Below are 17,996 nucleotides of genomic sequence, written 5' to 3' on the forward strand. Positions count from 1 at the left end.
CAGCGTTTGTCATTTGTGGACTTTTGAATGATGGCCATTCTGACAGGTGTAACTTGATAGCTCATTGTAGTTTTGATTTGCATTTCTCTGATAATTAGTGATATTGAGCATTTTTTCATTTGCCTACTAATCATTTGTATTTCTTCCTTGGAGAATTGCTTGTTTAGGTCTTCTGCCCATTTTTGGATTGGGTTGTTTGTTTTTTTCTTATTAAGTTGTTTGAGCTGCTTACATATTCTGGAGATCACTCCTTTGTCAGTTTCATTTGCAAAAATTTTCTCCCATTCCGTAGGCTGTCATTTTGTTTTACTTATGGTTTCCTTTGCTGTGCAGAAGTACTCTTAGTTTTTTGAGAATCATCCATGCCATTTTCCACAGTGGCTGCATCAATTTACATTCCCACCAACATCCCCTTTTCTCTAAATCCTTGCCAACATTTATTATTTGTGTTCTTTTTGATGACAGACATTCTGACAGGTGTGAGGTGATATCTCATTGTAGTTTTGATTTGCATTGCCATGATGACTAGCAGTATCGAGCATCTTTTCATGTGCCTGTGGGCCAGCAACATTTAAACATGACCAATGAGGTTATTTGTTTTTCAAAATACCATTTTGAACTTAAGGATTTCATATATGTATATTTTTCTCAGTTTATATATTAAAGATTTTATATATTTATATTTTATACATTTTAAATATTTAATATATTTTATTTAAACTCATTGCAATGGGTTGCAATGAATTCTCAACATGTTTCCATGTCAATTTTTAAAAATTGAAATATATTGATTTACAATATTAGTTACAGGTGTACAACATAGTGATTCAATATTTTTTATAGATTATGCTCCACTTAAAATTATTACAAAATGATGGCCATATTTCCTATATTGTATAATATATCTTTGCTGCTTATTTATTTTATATATAATAGTTTTATCTCTTAACTCCCTACCCTTATCATGACCCTCCCCCCTGCCCTCTCCCCACTGGTAACCTCCCCTTAATGGGAAGCCAGAGGGAAGAGTCAGAGATCAGAAGGGACCCCCTCCCCAACCCAGACCAAGAGCCCAGCCAGCAATGTCCCCACCACTGAGGGAGTGAGGACACAGCAGCGTGGGGAGTGGCTAAGTGGGAAGTCAGCTTTGTCTGGGGGCAGGTGTGGCTCTTGAACGAGATGGGTTGCTGGTTACTGAAATCAAAGGAAAACTCCCCACTCAGGCCCCCAGGGCCCTGCAGCGGCTGGTGTATGCTGTAGTGTGGTGGTGAGGGCGTAGGTGGGGGGGGTTGACACGTGGGCCTGGGCAAGGGGTGGGGTCAGTGGGAGGGGAGCAGAGCTGTCCAGTCCCAGAAGAAAACTGTTCCTGATGAGGACTCCTGTGAGATGCCTTCTTCTTCCTCCTTCTCCAGTTTTGTGTCTGCCCCGTGGTTTCCTCCCTGGAGTTGTGGTTTTCTGGGTCTTGGCAGCACCCTTGTTCCTGCTCCCCTTTGGTTGCCCAGAAATCTCTTAGGTGTTGGCACTTAGCTGGACTCCTTCTAACTAGCTACCAGCCCCAACCGGGGAATCACCATATTCTGCTTGTGTGGCCTGTCCCACCCTCACTTCTCAGGGCTGTGCTTTTCCTGCTTGGAGGCCAAGGGCTGGCTGGACTTAGAGCTCCACTTGCTCATCTTCCATTGTCTGCAGAGCAGATGGAGGAGCAATGGCTGGGATGCACGAGCTTGGCTGCCAGCCTGCTGTATGTGATCCAGGTTGCTGGGAGCCATGGTGCTGGGTGCTGAGGACTGGCCTGGCTCTACCACCTCTGCTACCACTGTTGGTAGCAAATGTGAATGCCTTCCTGGAGTCACAGCAGGGCCAGAAATATACAGAGCTCAGAGTCCCAATTAGAGGCTCTTGTTTTTTGAATTAGGGCTGTATCTCTGTAAGTCACCCCCTTAGAACTGCTTTTGCTGTGTCCGATAGGTTTTGGAAAATTGTGTTTCCATTTTCATATGACTCAAGGAATTTTCTGTTTTCCTCTTTGATTTCTTCATTGACCCATTGGTTTTTAGTAGCATGTTGTTTAGTCTCTACATTTGTGTTTTTCCCAATATTCTTCCTGTAATTGATTTCTAGTTTCATACTGTTGTGATTGGAAAAATATGCTTGACCCTCTTAAATTTGTTGAGACTCGTTTTGTGGCCCAGCATGTGATCTATCCTAGAAAACATGCCATATGCCCTTGAAAAGAATGTCTATTCTGCTGTTTTTGCATGGAATGTCCCATAGATGTATATAAAGTCCAACTGGTCTAATGTGTTGTTTAAGACGACTGTCTTTCCTTGTTGACTTTCTGTCTGCTAATTTGTCCATTGATGTAAGTGGGGTGTTAAAGTTCCCTACTAATGTTGTAATATTGTCAATTGCTCCCTTTATGTTTGTTAATATTTGCTTTATATATTTATATGCTTCTGTATTAGGTGCATATGTGTTAACAAGCACTATATCCTCTTCTTGTATTGATCCCTTTATCATTGTATAATGCCCTTCTTTGTCTTTTGATATAGACTTCATTTTTAAAGTCTATTTTGTCTCATATGAGTATAGTTATCCCTGCTTTCTTATCATTTCTATTTAAAATTTTTTTGGGGGGGTGGGGAGATAATTGGGTTTATTTATTTATTTTAATGGAAGTTCAAGGGATTGAACCCAGGACCTTGTGCATGTTAATCATGTTCTCTACCATGGAGCTATACCCACCCCTGTCATTTCTATTTGCATGAAATATCTTTTTTTAGCCTCACTTTCAGTCTCTGTGTGTTTTTAGCTCTGAAATGAATCTTTTGTAAATAGCATATAGGTGAGTTTTTTTTTTTAAATCCAATCAGCCACTCTGTGTCTTTTAATTGATGCATTTAGTCCACTAACATTTGAAGCAATTATTGATAGGGATGTGCTTATTGCCATTTTGTTACTTGTTTTCTGATTCCCACCACAATTTTAAGAAGATTGCTCTTAAACTCAGGATATAACTGCTTTTGCAACATTTTGGTTATTTTAAAAATAACTATACTTAGAACTAAAATATGCTTCTTATAGAAAATTTAGAGAATAAAGACTCACATAAAGATGAAAATGAAAATCACCTATATTCTCCTCACTTAGAAATATCCTCTTTAAACATTTTGTTGAATTTTCTTCTTCTTTTTTTTTTGCTTTTCTGTACATCATTAAACATTCTGTGGTCCATCATTATAATCACTCCCTCACAAGTACTCTCAACCCCTCTACTCTTACCTTCATCACATGTGTCTGGCAAAGCCTCAACCCTCCATCTTCTCTGCACCTGTGTCTGAACAGCTGAATGTTACCAGAGAATATCTAACTGAACCAATGTTTCCTTAATTTATTATCTAAAATCTCAACTTGTACCCACTATGACCCAGAAACCCACTTATATTTCCCAGAATGATTTTGTATGTTCTCTTCACCTACAACTGCTCCCTCTTTTACCCTTACTCAGCTGCTCATCTTGCTTATAATTAAATGAAATAAAAGATTCCTAATGCAAACTTAATAAAGACTACCCTCATTTTGCAGCTATCTTCATCTTTCATCTTCTGTCATGATGGAGGACACTTTCTTCATCTTAGCGAATTCCAACTCCTCCCCTTATCCTCTGGACCCCATGCCCTTTGACCTTTAAAAACACTTCACTTTGGTTAGCCCTTCTTCTTTTATCAACTTTTCCCATTCTTTAGTGGATCATTTTTATAACTATATTCTGATTTTCCAATTTTATTTTTAAAACAACTCCAACAATAGTCAAAACTTAGTTTCATAGCTCCCTGACAATTGTTTTCACCCATTTGTTCATTATTGTATGTAACCAACTCTCAAAAATTTTTAACTGTATTGGTTTCACCTCCTTAATTTTTCTTTGATTTAATACATTCCAATATGGCTTCTACTCTTCCCCACCACTTTACTGAAATTTCTTGTTTCAGGATCACTAGCAATCCTCACACAGCCGTATGCAATGTACACTTCTCTGTCCTCTTCCTATCCACCCTTTGAACATTTGGTGGGGTTGGCCATTAACTTCTTGAAATATTCTCTTCTCTCGGCTATCATTGCACTATTGTTTACTAGTTTTCCAAATGCACTAGCTTCTCCCAATAGTTTCCTTTTCCAGCTGGCTCCTGTTCCTCCTCTGAAGTGTTGGCAGTACTCTGGTTAGTCCTGGACCTTCTTCTCTTCTCATTTTACTCTTTCTCCCTGGGTGATCCCATTAATTCTCAGTATTTTAAAAATCATTATAACTTTAAAAAAACATTATAACTTAAGACTCCACAGTTTATATCTCCAACCCAGATAATTTTTTTCTGAGTATCATATACAGCTTAACTTACCTGACAGCTCAACCTGGATGTATTACAGACACTTCAAATCGTATATATCCAAGATAGAACTCCTCATTTCCCTTCTGTAAATGAACCTTTCCCTTATCTGTCCTACCCCAATAAATGGCACCATTATCCTTTAGTTGCTCAACTCAGAAATCTTAGAGTCAGTCCTGATTTTCTTTTCCCATAACCACTATATCCAAAGCGTTGGTAACTTCACTTGAGTCTACTCCTAAAAATATCTTGACCCTGTCTTTTCTTCTTCTCCTCGGCTAACACCCCATTCATAGCCAATTGTTTCCACATTACAAGAACAGTGATCATCTTCTAGAACATAAACTAAACCTTTCTTAAAAACCTTCAGTGGTTTTTCATTATTCTTGTAAAACTCCAATCTCCTTACAAGGGCTGGATGGCTCTACAGACCCACCTGATCTGTCTCTGCTGGTCTCTCCATCCTCACGCCACACTACTCCATGATTACACTAAAATGACTCCTTTTCAAATATGCCCAAATCTTTCCCACCTCAAGATGTTCATACATGCTGTCCCCTCTGCTCTTTTATCTCCACTATTGTCTTGTGTGACTGATTATCTGTTAGAAATCATTCTTTCATATTGATCTCTTTTCTGACCAGTCTAAGTAGGTAGCGTTTCTATTCCATCCGTGAGTGAAATGATCTGACTATCTCTCAAATGACAATTGTTTATTTTTAATTTTTTCTCAGAAAGCAGTTTCCTCCCTCATTACTAATACAAATCTCAGTGATCTCTTCTTGGAATAGCCAATTTAAATATGAAATACTGACCTGATATGAAAACAGTTTCATGACAGTAGACTTGGGTTCAAATTTGAATTTTGACATGTTACTTTTAAAATCAGCTCTCTCCTCCTCTCTGTTTCTTAATTAGCAGTTAGATGATAAATCAAAAAGAATGAAATAAAGGGGAGATATAGTACAGTTGCTGAATAATAAGATAATCTCATGGATTTCTTGCATTTAGAGGCAGAGGAAACATGAAGGAGAGGGGCAAACATCCTTAAATGCCTGCCCTGTATTAGGCACTATGCTCGACACTTCAGTAGCTGTTCTGACTTTAGAGCACTGCTAGGACAAAACCAGGGGCTACTAACTCATAATATTTTAGAGCTGGAAAGAATCTCAAAAATCACTAAGTTCATTATGTAATGAACTTGCCCATTATGTGATTCCTCTAGTAATACATTATCTAATGATTACCCAGCCTCCCCTTAAATTCTCTTCCTCCCACTGCAGCTCATTCCATGGTTAATAATTCTAATTGTCAGAAAGCTTTAGCTTAATGGCATATAAATCTGTCTCCATGTAACTTCTACTCACTATTTCTGTCTCTATCCTCTGCAGCCAAACAGATGAGATGTAGCTGTTCCCCCCACAAGAATCTTCCAAGTATTGGAAGTTGGCTATCAAGTGGCCCTTAGGGCTCCTCCAGGCCAAATGTTATCAAGATGACTTTGGATTTAAGGTTAGTGTGACTTGAGGCTGACTAGGCACAACCAAGATTCCTGCAGACTTCCTCTCTTCATTTCTCCCTATGGCTCTGGGCCACGTGTATATATTTGAGGTCATTTCTCAGTCCCTTCTCTCTGCACAAAGACTTCTTTAGGCATAAAGATGCCCTTATTATTATTGTCCACAGAGTAGCTACTATTTAAATGGCATAATACTTGTGCCAAAGGCATATTAACTTTAACCCACAAAATATCCTTGGATGGTTGTATTAATTTGAACCATATTAAATTGTGATTTTTTATAGGCTAAAAGTGGTTGAGTATCAGTAACTTCAAATGGTTCAATTATTATTAATCTGTTTTTATAGTTGAGAAAAATAGAGACTTGGACACGTTGTATATACCATGGCTTGTTCAAGGCCACAAAGCTAAGAGCAGGGTGAGGCCTACCCCTACATCTGTCTGGTTCTAAAAGTGGCTCATTTGCTGCATACTCTGCTTCCTTATGCATCACCTTGCTGTTGCAGACATGAGGACCAAGGTAAAGATAAAGAGGCCTCAGTCTTTCGTAATGCAACATGGCAGAGTGGAAAGGAAATGGGAATTTGAGATAGTTGTATATTGCTAAACAGGTCATTATTTCACCGCTTACTATTTATGTGACCTTCAGAAAGTCACTGAACCTCCCTGAAACCCAATTTAACATATCTCTAAAATTGGATTTAACTTGTAGTACTTGTTTGAGGATTCAGTGGATTGACATTCTGTCAGTCTCTTACCCAGTGCCTTCTTGTTTCCTGGCATATCTTAGTCCTTTCACTCTCTTATTCTCCTACATCAAGGGACAGCCAACTCTTCCCTAAAAGGACAATAGGAAATATTTCAGGCTTCGTAAGCCAAGAGGAAATATCCTCAGTTCTTCAAGCACCTGTTCTGACTGAAGGGCTACATTTACTTTGAAGAATGTAAAACTCATTCTTAGCTCACAGGCCATCAAAACAGGTCAGAAGGCTGGAGTTTGCCAGCCCCTATGCTAGATGACTCTTATGTAGTTTCTTCTCTCTTCTCAAGTCTCCAACAGCTTTTTGCTTCTACTCACTCTCAATGAAAATGTTGCTTCTTCTTTCACTGAGAAAACAGAAGCCATCAGAAAAGTCTTGGCAGCAGCTCCCCTTGCCTCACTTCCCTTCGTTGTGCCTACATTCTCCTCCTTGTCTCTGCAGCTAAGGAGCTCTCTGGGCTCCTGACACAAGCCAGCCCCTCTGCTTCTGCACTCGATTCCATTGCCTCCTACTTTCTCAGGAGCGTTGCTCTTACAATTCTCCCCTAGCTCCTTTAAAGCACGAACATTTCTTCCTTTATTGGATCATTCCCATCAGTGAGAAAACATGCTGTTGATTTCTCCCATCTCAGAAAACTCCCCCTTGACTCTGCTTCCTCCTCCACTTACCACTCACTCCCCATTTCTTGCAGCAAAACTCTGAATGAATTAACTCTATAGGCTAACTCGAATTTCTCTTTTCTTATTCTTTCTTCACCATCACCCCATCAAGGTCAGGTTGCTTATGCTAGTGAGTAATTCTCAGTCCTCATCTATTTGGATTTATCAGCAACGTTTGTTCAGGATTTTTCCCTTTCTCCCTCCTTTGCTTGCCTTCTGGGTACCGGGCTCTACTCCTTTTCCTCCTTAACCCCTGCTGCTTCCTCTCAGATTCTTGACCGTCCCTCCTCTTCTTCACTACATTTATTGCTGGAGAGTCCCAGGGGTTGGTCTTTGGATCGCTTCTATTTTCTTTCTGTGTTCAGTCTTGTAATCATCTTATACAGCTTCATGGTTTTATCTATGTGTTATGACTTTCAAATGTGTATCTCTAGCCTGACCCACTTCCTGAATTCCAGATTTTTATATTTGACTGTCCACTTAACATCTCTACTTTTATATCTAATAGGTGTCTCAAACTCAGCATGAGTCAGCTCCTGATATTTCACCATCAACAAAACTGGCTTCTCCCTAGACTACCTCATTTGTGTAAATTGCAACTCCATTCTTCCAGTCACTCAGGCTAAAAACCCTAGCTTTATCCTGTTTAAAAATGTTTTAAATCAACCTTTTGAGATATAATTTATGTCCAATAAACTATCCATTTAAAGTGTATCATTCAATGAGTTTTGACTGATGTATATACCCATGAAACCACTGCCATAATCAATATACAGAACATTTCTATGTCCCTTTGTCACCCATTCTTCTCTTTAGCCTTGTCCTCTAGAGACCACTGATCTGCTTTCTGTCACTGTAGGATTAGTTTACATTTTCTAGAATTTTATGTGAATGGAATTATCCAATATGTATTCTTGTGTCTTCATCTTTTACTGAGAATAAACATTTTGAGATTCGTTCTTGGTGTGTGTGATGATAGCTCACTTCTTTTTGTAGCAATTACTATTCCATTATGTGGATATACCACACTTTGTTTATGTCTTCACCAAGTGATGGACATTTGGGTTTTGTCCAGTTTTTGGCTGTTCTGAGTAAAGCTGCTATGTACCTTCAGTAGAGATCTTTGTGCAGAAATCTGATTTCAGTTTTCTTGAGTAAATCACTTAGGAGTGGAATGTCCTGGTGGTATGATAGGTGTATTGGGTAAGTTTTTAAGAAACTGCCCATTTTCCAAGATAGTATGTCATTTTATATTCCAAACAGCAGTATACTATAGTTTTAGTTCCTCTGCATCCTCACCTGGCTATATCTTCAACTGCTCTCTTTTTCTCACACCCAAAATCCCATCCATCAGCAAATCCTTTGCCCAAACCTTCAAAATATACCTAGAATCCTATTCCTTCTTATTCTGCTGCTATGGCTACCATTTTCATTCAAGGCTTCCTGCTTATGCCCTTCAGTGTGTTCAAAACACAGCAGTTGAAATGCACTTGTTAAATACAAGCAGTTTCTATCACTCCACGTTTAAAACCCTCAGTGGCTTCCCTTCTCAGGGCAAATGCCAAGGTGATTATAGTGGCACATCTGGCCCTCCCTGATCTGCCCATCTGCAATGCCCTTATCTTTCCACACTTCTACGTCTCTTTCCCTTCTTTCCTTCTCTCCATGCTATTCCTTGAACACACCAAGCTTGCTTCCATCTCAGGGGTTTGCACAGGCTATTTTCTGGCCCCCTTCTTTCTTGGATACATCCGTGACTCACGTCCTCACTTCCTTCAGATCTTTACTCCAAAGACCCTTTCTTGATGAGGCTTTCCTTGATCCTCCCATTTAAAATTGTACCCCCTCCCACTCCTCAGATCATTTTCCTGCCACATTTTTGCAATCACACTTATCACCATGTGGTAGTCAGTATATATTTGTTGACCCTCAACTATATGCCAATGACCATCCTAGGTACTTGGGATGCAGTGTTAAATGACACAGTCTAAAACTTCCATCACCCTGGAGTTTACACATATTTTACCACTTTATCGTGCTTCTCAACCATCTCCCATCCCCTAGAACAAAATCTCTGTGATAACAGCGATTTTGTCTGTTTTGTTCAATGCTGTATCACTAGTGCCCAGAAGAATATTGGCAAATAGTAGGATTTCAGCAAATACCAGCTGTTGTCTTTTTATTTTTCCAAATGAAAAAGCAACCTGTGGTCCAAGCTTTATTAATGTAGAATAGATTACTGCAGTGTCCTACTTTGGGCCTTGAGGGAATCTGCAGCCTGTGAAAACTGAAGACACAATTGAATTGCTAATTAAAAAATGGAAACAGTTCAATTCTATGATCCTCTAAGAATGGGATTTAAACTCTGAAGTAGTATTAATCTAACTTTCCAGCGTACTTATCAAGAAAACTCCAGTTCTCTGCAGACAGCCTCTTCTAAGACCTTTGGGTTCATGAGCAGCTGCCAGAGCGTTGAGTGATGAGGTGGGCTGTTCCACAGATTGCCCCTTCCTTCAAAACGTGCCTTTTAACACTACTGTCTGGATTAGCGTTTCCCAAAGTGTGGTCCCTTGACCACCTGCATTAGCATTGATCAACTTGAGCCAATGAATGAGGACCTCTGGGTTTAGAATTCTGAAATCTTCATTCTTTACAAACTCCTGATGTGGTTGGTTATTTGAAGTTTGCAATTATTTGTTTTAAAATTTGTCTGAGTTAGGACAGCTGGGTGTGGGAAGATTGAATCACTGTAATTGAAGTCAGTATAGCAGAAATCCTCAGCAGTGGCTTATGTTCAGATTGAAGCCAAAGATTAGTATGCTTTGGCTATGAACTTGTGAGTGGGTTGATGGCAACCCCATACAAAACAAAGACCCAGCTCCCAGTACCTCAGAATATGACCTGGTTTGTTGCAAATGTAATTAGTTAAGATGAGGTCCTACTGGGGTAGGCTGAGTAATCCAATATGATTGATATACTTATAAAAAGAACTCCATGGGAAGACAGGGACATAGGAAAAATGCCCCATGAAGATGGAGGGTTACATGATGCATCTACCAGCCAAGGCATACAAAAGACTGTCAACAAAACACTAGAAGCAAGGGAAAGGCAAGGAAGAATTCCTCTACAAGTTTCAGAGGGACTGTGACTCTGCTAACACCTTGGTTTTGGACTTCCAGCCTCCAGAAATGAGAGGAAATAAGTTTCTTTTGCTTTAAGTCCCCCAGTTTGTTTTGCAGCTGTAGAGACCAACAGAGCCCTTCTCCTTCTGTTGTTTATCAAACACTAAAAATATATTGTGGAGGTGGGACTATAAGTAGAATAAGAAGAGGCAAGAGTGATAACATCAGGGCTTCTAGAACTCAAGGAATTTTAAATGCAGGCTTGAAATTTTTCCAGAGGATAGGCAAGTAGACCAATGGAAGAATAAGGAAGCTAGGAAAATGTTCACATCTATATGAAAGTTGATGTATGACAGACATGGCATTGTTAGAAAGTGAGAAAGAAGTCGGCTAATTATATAGGAGTAGGAAACTTGGATATCCATATGCAAAAATAAAATTAGGTCCCTACTTTATGCAATAATGATAATAGTAGTAGTAGTAGCAGCAGCAGTATAATTACTGCTATTGCACTTAGTAGATACTGTTCTAAGACGTTTTTACATATCCTAGTTTCAACTTCACCCTTATATAACTATTGTTTTTTATACCCATTTTGCAGATTAAGAAACTGGGGCATTTAGAGGTTAGGTGACCGACTAAAAAGTAGTGGAGCTGAGATGTGAACTCAGGCAGTCTGACTCCAAACTCCATGCTCTTAATCACTATGCAATACTACTTCACATTTCATAAAGAAATCAAATCAAGACATATTAAGCATTTAATTGTGAAAATAAAAACTTAAAAAAGTTAGAAGAAAACAAAGAAAAATATCTTTAAGACTTCAGGGTATGGAATAAATATAACTGGAAAACTGCAAATTATAAAAAATGGCAGATAACGTATATTACAATAAAAAATTGGTTCATCAAAAGACATCAGACTCATGATGACCAGAGGGTAAAGGAAGTGGAAAGGGATAAATTGGGAGTTCAAAATTTGTACCTCTGGGGGAGTGATGGAAATGTTAGTTATCTTGATTGTGGTGGTGGTTTCATAGGTGCACACATCAATCAAAATTAATCAAATTGTACATCTGAAATATGTGTAGTTTACTGTACAGAAATTACACCACAATAAAGTTGTTCTTTTAAAAAAAAGACATCATAATAAGAGTGAAAAAGAGCTATTTGTCCCATATATAATCAACAGAGGATTAATATGCAGTATATATAAGAAATTCTGCACATTAGTAAGAAAAGGACAAACAGCACAACAAAAAAGTGGTCCATAAAAACACACATGACAATATGGAACTTCAGAGGTGAGGAAACATAAGTGACTAATAATCACTTGAAAAGATGATTAAATTTCATGCCCATGAGACTGACAAAAATTTAAAACCTCACGACACTACATCATGACAAGGTTATAAAGCAATAGCCATTCCATTCCTATACACAGCAGAAGAAATGTAAATTGGTGGAGCACTTTGGAGATTAGTTTTACAATATTTAGTAAAGTTGAAGATTCACTTGTGTTATAACTCAACAATCCACAGGAATATGTCCCAGGGCAACTTGCCCATAGAGTCAAGGAGACAAAGACATGTTCATAGCAACATGGTTTGTAAATAGCATGCACTTAGAAACAGCCTAAGTGCTCATCAGCAGGAAAGTGGATTAACTCATGGCGGTGTGTTCATATAATGCAGCACTGACAATTAACCGACTAGAGCCAGATATATTCATAAAAGAACCTTGTAAGCACAATGTTGCTTGAGAAAAGCAAATTTCAGAAGAATATACAAAAATTAAAAAAATATAAACAAGACTATACAGATGTTAAAAAAAATTTTTAAATGAATATATAAAGGTTGAAAATACAACACAACACAACAATTGCTAAGGGCTACATATAAGCAGAATAAAAATATAAAGAAATGATCAGAAAAGCCAAACCTAAATTCAGGACAATGGTTACCTTTAGAGTGAAGGAGCGGATATAATTTGTTATGAGTAAACAGAGGGCATCAAATATACTGGATTAGTACTATTTTATTTCTTAAATTAGGGGGGTACTTATATTGCTATTTCCTTTTCTATGTCTTAAATAGTGTAAAAAAACTTTTTTTTTTTTTTTTTAAAGAAGAGAGATTGCTTGGCAGCTATTGAGAGCTGCAGAAGCAAGCAAGTCATCTGAATGTCAAGTGTTGTCAGGGCTACAATTCAGAAAAGGCAGGAAGTGGCCACAGTCTTTGCTTCCTCTGGTTTCTTTTCACTCTCCTCCTCTTATTCCAGAATGATGATGAGAAAAGAGAAGTTCTCTAAGGATCTTTTTCCTTCCTTTTTCTGAGATCCAGGACATGTTTCTAGGATGCCTGTCCACTTGGTTTCGACAGGGCTCTCTTTGGGTAAGGCAAGTTCTTTTCGAAGTGAGTACTTCTTTTTGCAGTCGCTGTGGCTTCTAATCTTTTGTGTGTGACAAGCTCTTCTTGATTTAATGTTTTCTCCTGTGCCTTTTATGAACCTGCTCTAACTGAGCAAATTCTCTCGCAAATAAAGCGTGACTGACATACAGCTAATATTCCTCCTCTGCACAACCAAAGGGTCTTCTAGACAAGCAATAAATAAGAATCCAAGAGTTTAGTGTCTGGTGCCTCTGGAGGGGCTTATAGTCTATCTCTGTGAATCTGTTTGGTCTCAACCAAAAAAGAAAAGTTGAAAAGAGGGAGATGTTTTTCATCCAAGTTAATAAACAATCTTGCTATTGCTCATGCTCTTCCACACACCAGTGTCTACAGAACATATCATTTTGGTTGTGGAGTTTGTCACCAATACTTTGCCGCAGTGAGTTTTGCCCAAGTATTTTAGTACAGTGGGTAGAATAAATCTGAGTGCAGAATATTACTCTTTTTGTGTTATTTCAAAGATGTTGTCCCCTTACCAGCATCCTGGGTATCAGCTTTATCATTTGTGAAAAAGGACCAAGGGAGAGGAATAAAAATCAGCCAACTACCCATTTGTTTATGTGAATTCAGAAGGCTTCAACCTAGAAAACTCTTTCAAAAGCTGAAAACATGCTTCCTCTCCCCTGAAAATCTATATTTTATAATAATCATTATTTTGGTCACAGTGGCAAGGAAATGTCTTCCAGAGAATTTAATGTATTTTTTTTATTATTGTGGGGATTTTTTTTTTTGTTTGGCTCTGTCAATTGCTGGTCAGTTCAATTTGGTTCTACTACTGAAATTGAATTTGGAGATGAAGAATTGAAAGATTTTAATAACATTCTTAAAATGCATGGGTTTCTAAAGTAGTAATAGGAGGGAGGTATTGTCTGGATATGGTAGGATTTGGGTCAAGGGACAGGTGTGATCTGAGCACTCTCCTTGTCTGCAGGGACATTTCTCTACAAAATTTTGTGATTAGGATGGGGCATGGGTTGGGGGACTTGTCCCTGGAGTCCTGTTTATTGTGCATAAAAATGCCTCAAATATCATTTAAAGCCTTTGTCTGGTTGTTAAAATCCTGTGATGCTCGAATGGTAAATTTTATCACCTGGTTATCGGTCTTCCTACAGCATCCAAAAACATTTTACCAGACATACGACTGGATTTCTTCGGTAAACAACTTGCATGTTGCAGTCATCTGAATGAGAAGAATTTTCCTGTAGTATTATTTAACCCTTAAAAGCTTATTTATTTTCCTGGCTCCCTTGCATTTGGTTACTTAGCAAGACGTCCTTAGGTGCGGTCTGTAAAAGCAGACGTGTTGGTCTTGTTCATGCTCCTTAATATATAAAATGATGCCTGCCACATATTAGATGCTCATTAACCATTGGAGGAGAAGAAGCATTAATGAATGAATAGATGACAGATTGCACATGGAACGTGGACTGCTTTGTTCTTCATACTCCTTCTTCTCACATTTCAGAATACCATTTTTCTATAACCAGGGCTACTGGGAGTTATGAAGAGCAGTAGGGAGTGCCTGGAAAAAATAGGAAAGAAGGAAGCAGCTTGGGGGCACAGGCAGGTCAAAGGCCTCTAATCGTCTTCTGTTTTATACACACAAGATTAAAGATTCCCTCTGAGTTTTGATTAAAGATGCACAATTACAAGATTAAATAGCAGTGAGTCAAATTAGAAAAGGTTTAACTCCAATCTCAGAATTAATCAAAGCTCCCTCCATAACCCCTCCCTCACATTAAGCTGTCTTTACAACATGGGATTAGAGCGAACCGTCTAAGTCTTCGCGTCCCCAGGCGCCCTGCTACCGTTTCTATACAGATGTCCTCGTTCACGTCACAAACAATGCTCTTATCCAGAATCAAAGCTCATTTCCCCTTGAAGTTTCTGTTTATACCCATGGCTGAATTCCTTCCAGTGCCTCTACACATTTTTATTTATTTTGGCGACCTGCAGGGTCCTACATCAGGTACAACATGCACTCATCATATGCATTGTCACGAAACATATTAAAACTTAGTACACTTGTCTATTTCTGAAAAAACCTCCTTAATCATCCCAGTAATTATGCAAACAGCCCCATGGGGCCGGCTATAAACATTTCCTTCCCTTCCTAAGAAGCCGCTCTCTCCTTGGAAGCCACACCAAAGGAGTGTGGGCAGAACGCACAATTAATAACTCCACTGGGGAGAGGTTAATATGGTCATAAGGCATCTGAGAAATAAAACTGTCATTGCTTTATTAAAGGCTGTAATTCAGGAACAAGCCTGCATGGTAACAATAAAATAATTTTAAAGAAATAAATAGAAGGACCAGAAAGAAAAATGTGGCTCTTAACTGTAGGCTGGATTCTAGATTTTTTTGTAAATATATTTTATTGATTGATGACGAATAAGACCCATTGCCCTTTAAATGTGTCATTTGTTGCAAGAAAATGTAAAAATCCAAGGAGATCCTAGAAAGACTCCTACTTCCATCTTAAAACCTGCCCAGTAGTTTCCTGAGCACATTGAACTCTTGGGTCCTTGAAGAGATGGGTTGGGGCATGGGAAAGAAAGGGTTAGAATGAAAAGGAGAAAGAGATTTTTACCTAGTTTATGTTACTTGTTGGTTTCTCCTGGCAAGCCTGTCTACCTTGTAGGGTGCACTGAGCCCAGGGGAAAGGCATGGCTTCTTGCCTGTCCAAACTCAGGCTGCTTCTGATGCTCTTTTCCCCACTCCTGTCAGCATCCTCATCTTCTGCAATCTCCAGTGGGAGGCAGGCACCAGATTCTATGTTCACAAATGCCCCTAAACTCGACTGCAAGAGAACAGACTCTCCGGAGAACAATTCTATCATATTCTTCTCCTGGGAAGCACGAACTTCTGCAGCTTAGCAAGCCTCCAGCTGGGGAATGAGATATTGCTATGGGCTGAATTGTACTCTCCTGAAATTCATACGTTGAAGTCTTAGCCCCTGGTACCTCAGAATGTGACCGTACTTAGGAATAGGGCCTTTAATGAGGTAACTGAGGAAAAACAAGGTCACTGGAATGATGACTTATCTCTCTCAGCAAGGGTATGAGAAGGGTTTCAAGAAGGAAGTGGAAAGAGAAGACTGTTAGGATGACTGCCAGCCCCAGGGTCTACCACTCACTTCACTCCAGAGATGCAGGGAGGCAGCAGGTGAAGGCACAGATAGGAGTCAGGAGTTTTGACAAATCTACAACATTCAGCTGAGCTCTGAAGGCAGGAGTGTAGTAGCACTTGGGTGAACGGAGCCAAGAGCATGGGCATCTCTGCACTGGGTATGGAGGAGCTGACTAGAGGAGGTCCGCTCTAAACAGAGGCTGCGACCTGAACTTGAGGTGTTCCCTGGTCTGGTCCCGAGCTCGGTCATTGTTCAGCTATGAGCATCCTGGGAGCAGGGCTCCCTGGTCTCTGCTCATCTGTCCTTTATCTCCCTGTCACACTGACTATATCTATGTGTATATTCGTTTTATTCTTTCAACTCAGATACATTTATGTCTGTTTCTATTTCTGATACAACAGTGGGCAGGATTTTCTTTTGAATGTCGATTGTTTTAAGAGAATTTTTGTCTATTTTTATTTATATGTGTATTTTTCTCTTTCACATTCCTGTTATTCAAATTGAAAAAAATGAGATGACACTAAGCATTTATTTGAATTTCAGCTTCAGGCTATCTTCCTTTTGACTGTGAGCCTATCTTGAAATTCCAATTTGGATGGCATTTGTTTCACGACTTAAAATAATTTAGGATTTTTTAGTTGAAAATGTGAAATCAATGCCTTTTTGATGAATAGAGGTTTTATATCTGAATAATAAATAGGCTGTTCTTTGTTTTCATAAATAGCTAGGGAAAATCATAAACCCTAGTTATTGCCTATCATTAAACTCATCCTGGAAATGTGTGGAGTCTACTTTAGAAATACTTACAAAAATAAGTTCATAAATGTAGATTATCCAAAGAGAAAACATTAAGTGTTAAATATAGAGACTATGAATAATTTATTTGTTCTATATGAATGCCAAAGAAGCTCACAAGGGAAGCATGAAATAGAATACAGCATCATAGTAATTACCAAATATAAGACACTTCAATAAAGACTTTAGCATTTATGTGCATCTCAGGTTAATTTACCAGTTACCACACGGTCAATCTTCTTCCAGTGGCCATAATAGATGATTTATATTAAGCGTAATGAGTAGCACATCCTTTCTGACTGTTACCTTGTTCAGGTAGGGAAATGCACTGCAGTCAAATCACCCCTACTGCTTTAATAGTTATAAAATGAGTGTATCTGGTTTAAGTGTTACAGGCATGGCATTTGGTTGTCTTATTAAGTTTGAGCCTGTATTAACTTAAAAAATATATCTCACAAAAATAGAGTTCTTTTGAGATTCTGCTAGATTTTTATTTGGGGAAACTATTTGATCCTCTTGAGGGAGGACTTTTATTTCTGCAGTTTTCTTCCAGGAACAACTTCTGGCTCATTCATTTTAGCAGAGTATACATAACTTACTGTTTTTAAAGGACAGTTCTGGTGGAGCCCAAGGAAATAGTATTTTGGGGACTGATTATATAATTCATATGAGTTCAATGTAGAAACTATGTGAAGAACCACAAAATTTAAACTGATACCCAAGCACAATCATTACTATACAAATAGAAGGGTTTTTCTTTTAAGTCACTTATTTTTGGGTGGTATAAATAGGCATGATTTTTCTGTGTATATATTAGATATCCTGCCTACAATGAACATTTTCTTGTTATTAAATATCCTTTAAAAAATTCCTATTTTGAAGTAAGTATTCATTCACAGAGGTAAAGGGAAATCCATGTACCCTTCACACAGTTTCTGAGACTGGTTACCTCTTAGAAAACTATAATGCAATGGCAATATCAGGAGATTGACATCGGTGCAATGTGTGTATGTCACTTTATCCCATGTTACACATTTGTGTAACTGCCATCACAACCAAGATACAAAACTATTCCGTCACTATAGAGGTCTCATGCATGCTACGCCTTTATAGTTACACCTGTCACTCTGTCCCCCAACATTCCTTACCCTTGCTAACCACTGGTTTGTTCTCATC

At 38.6% G+C, this 17,996-nt stretch overlaps 1 pseudogene; it reads right to left on the minus strand.

Annotated features, from left to right (window-relative positions):
• Positions 1-1,259: 1,259 nt before the first annotated feature.
• On the minus strand, positions 1,260-1,673 carry LOC135318974 (high mobility group protein HMG-I/HMG-Y-like; annotated as a pseudogene).
• Positions 1,674-17,996: the final 16,323 nt, after the last annotated feature.

Source organism: Camelus dromedarius, chromosome 2, assembly GCF_036321535.1.
Source record: "Camelus dromedarius isolate mCamDro1 chromosome 2, mCamDro1.pat, whole genome shotgun sequence".
NCBI lineage: Eukaryota > Metazoa > Chordata > Mammalia > Artiodactyla > Camelidae > Camelus > Camelus dromedarius.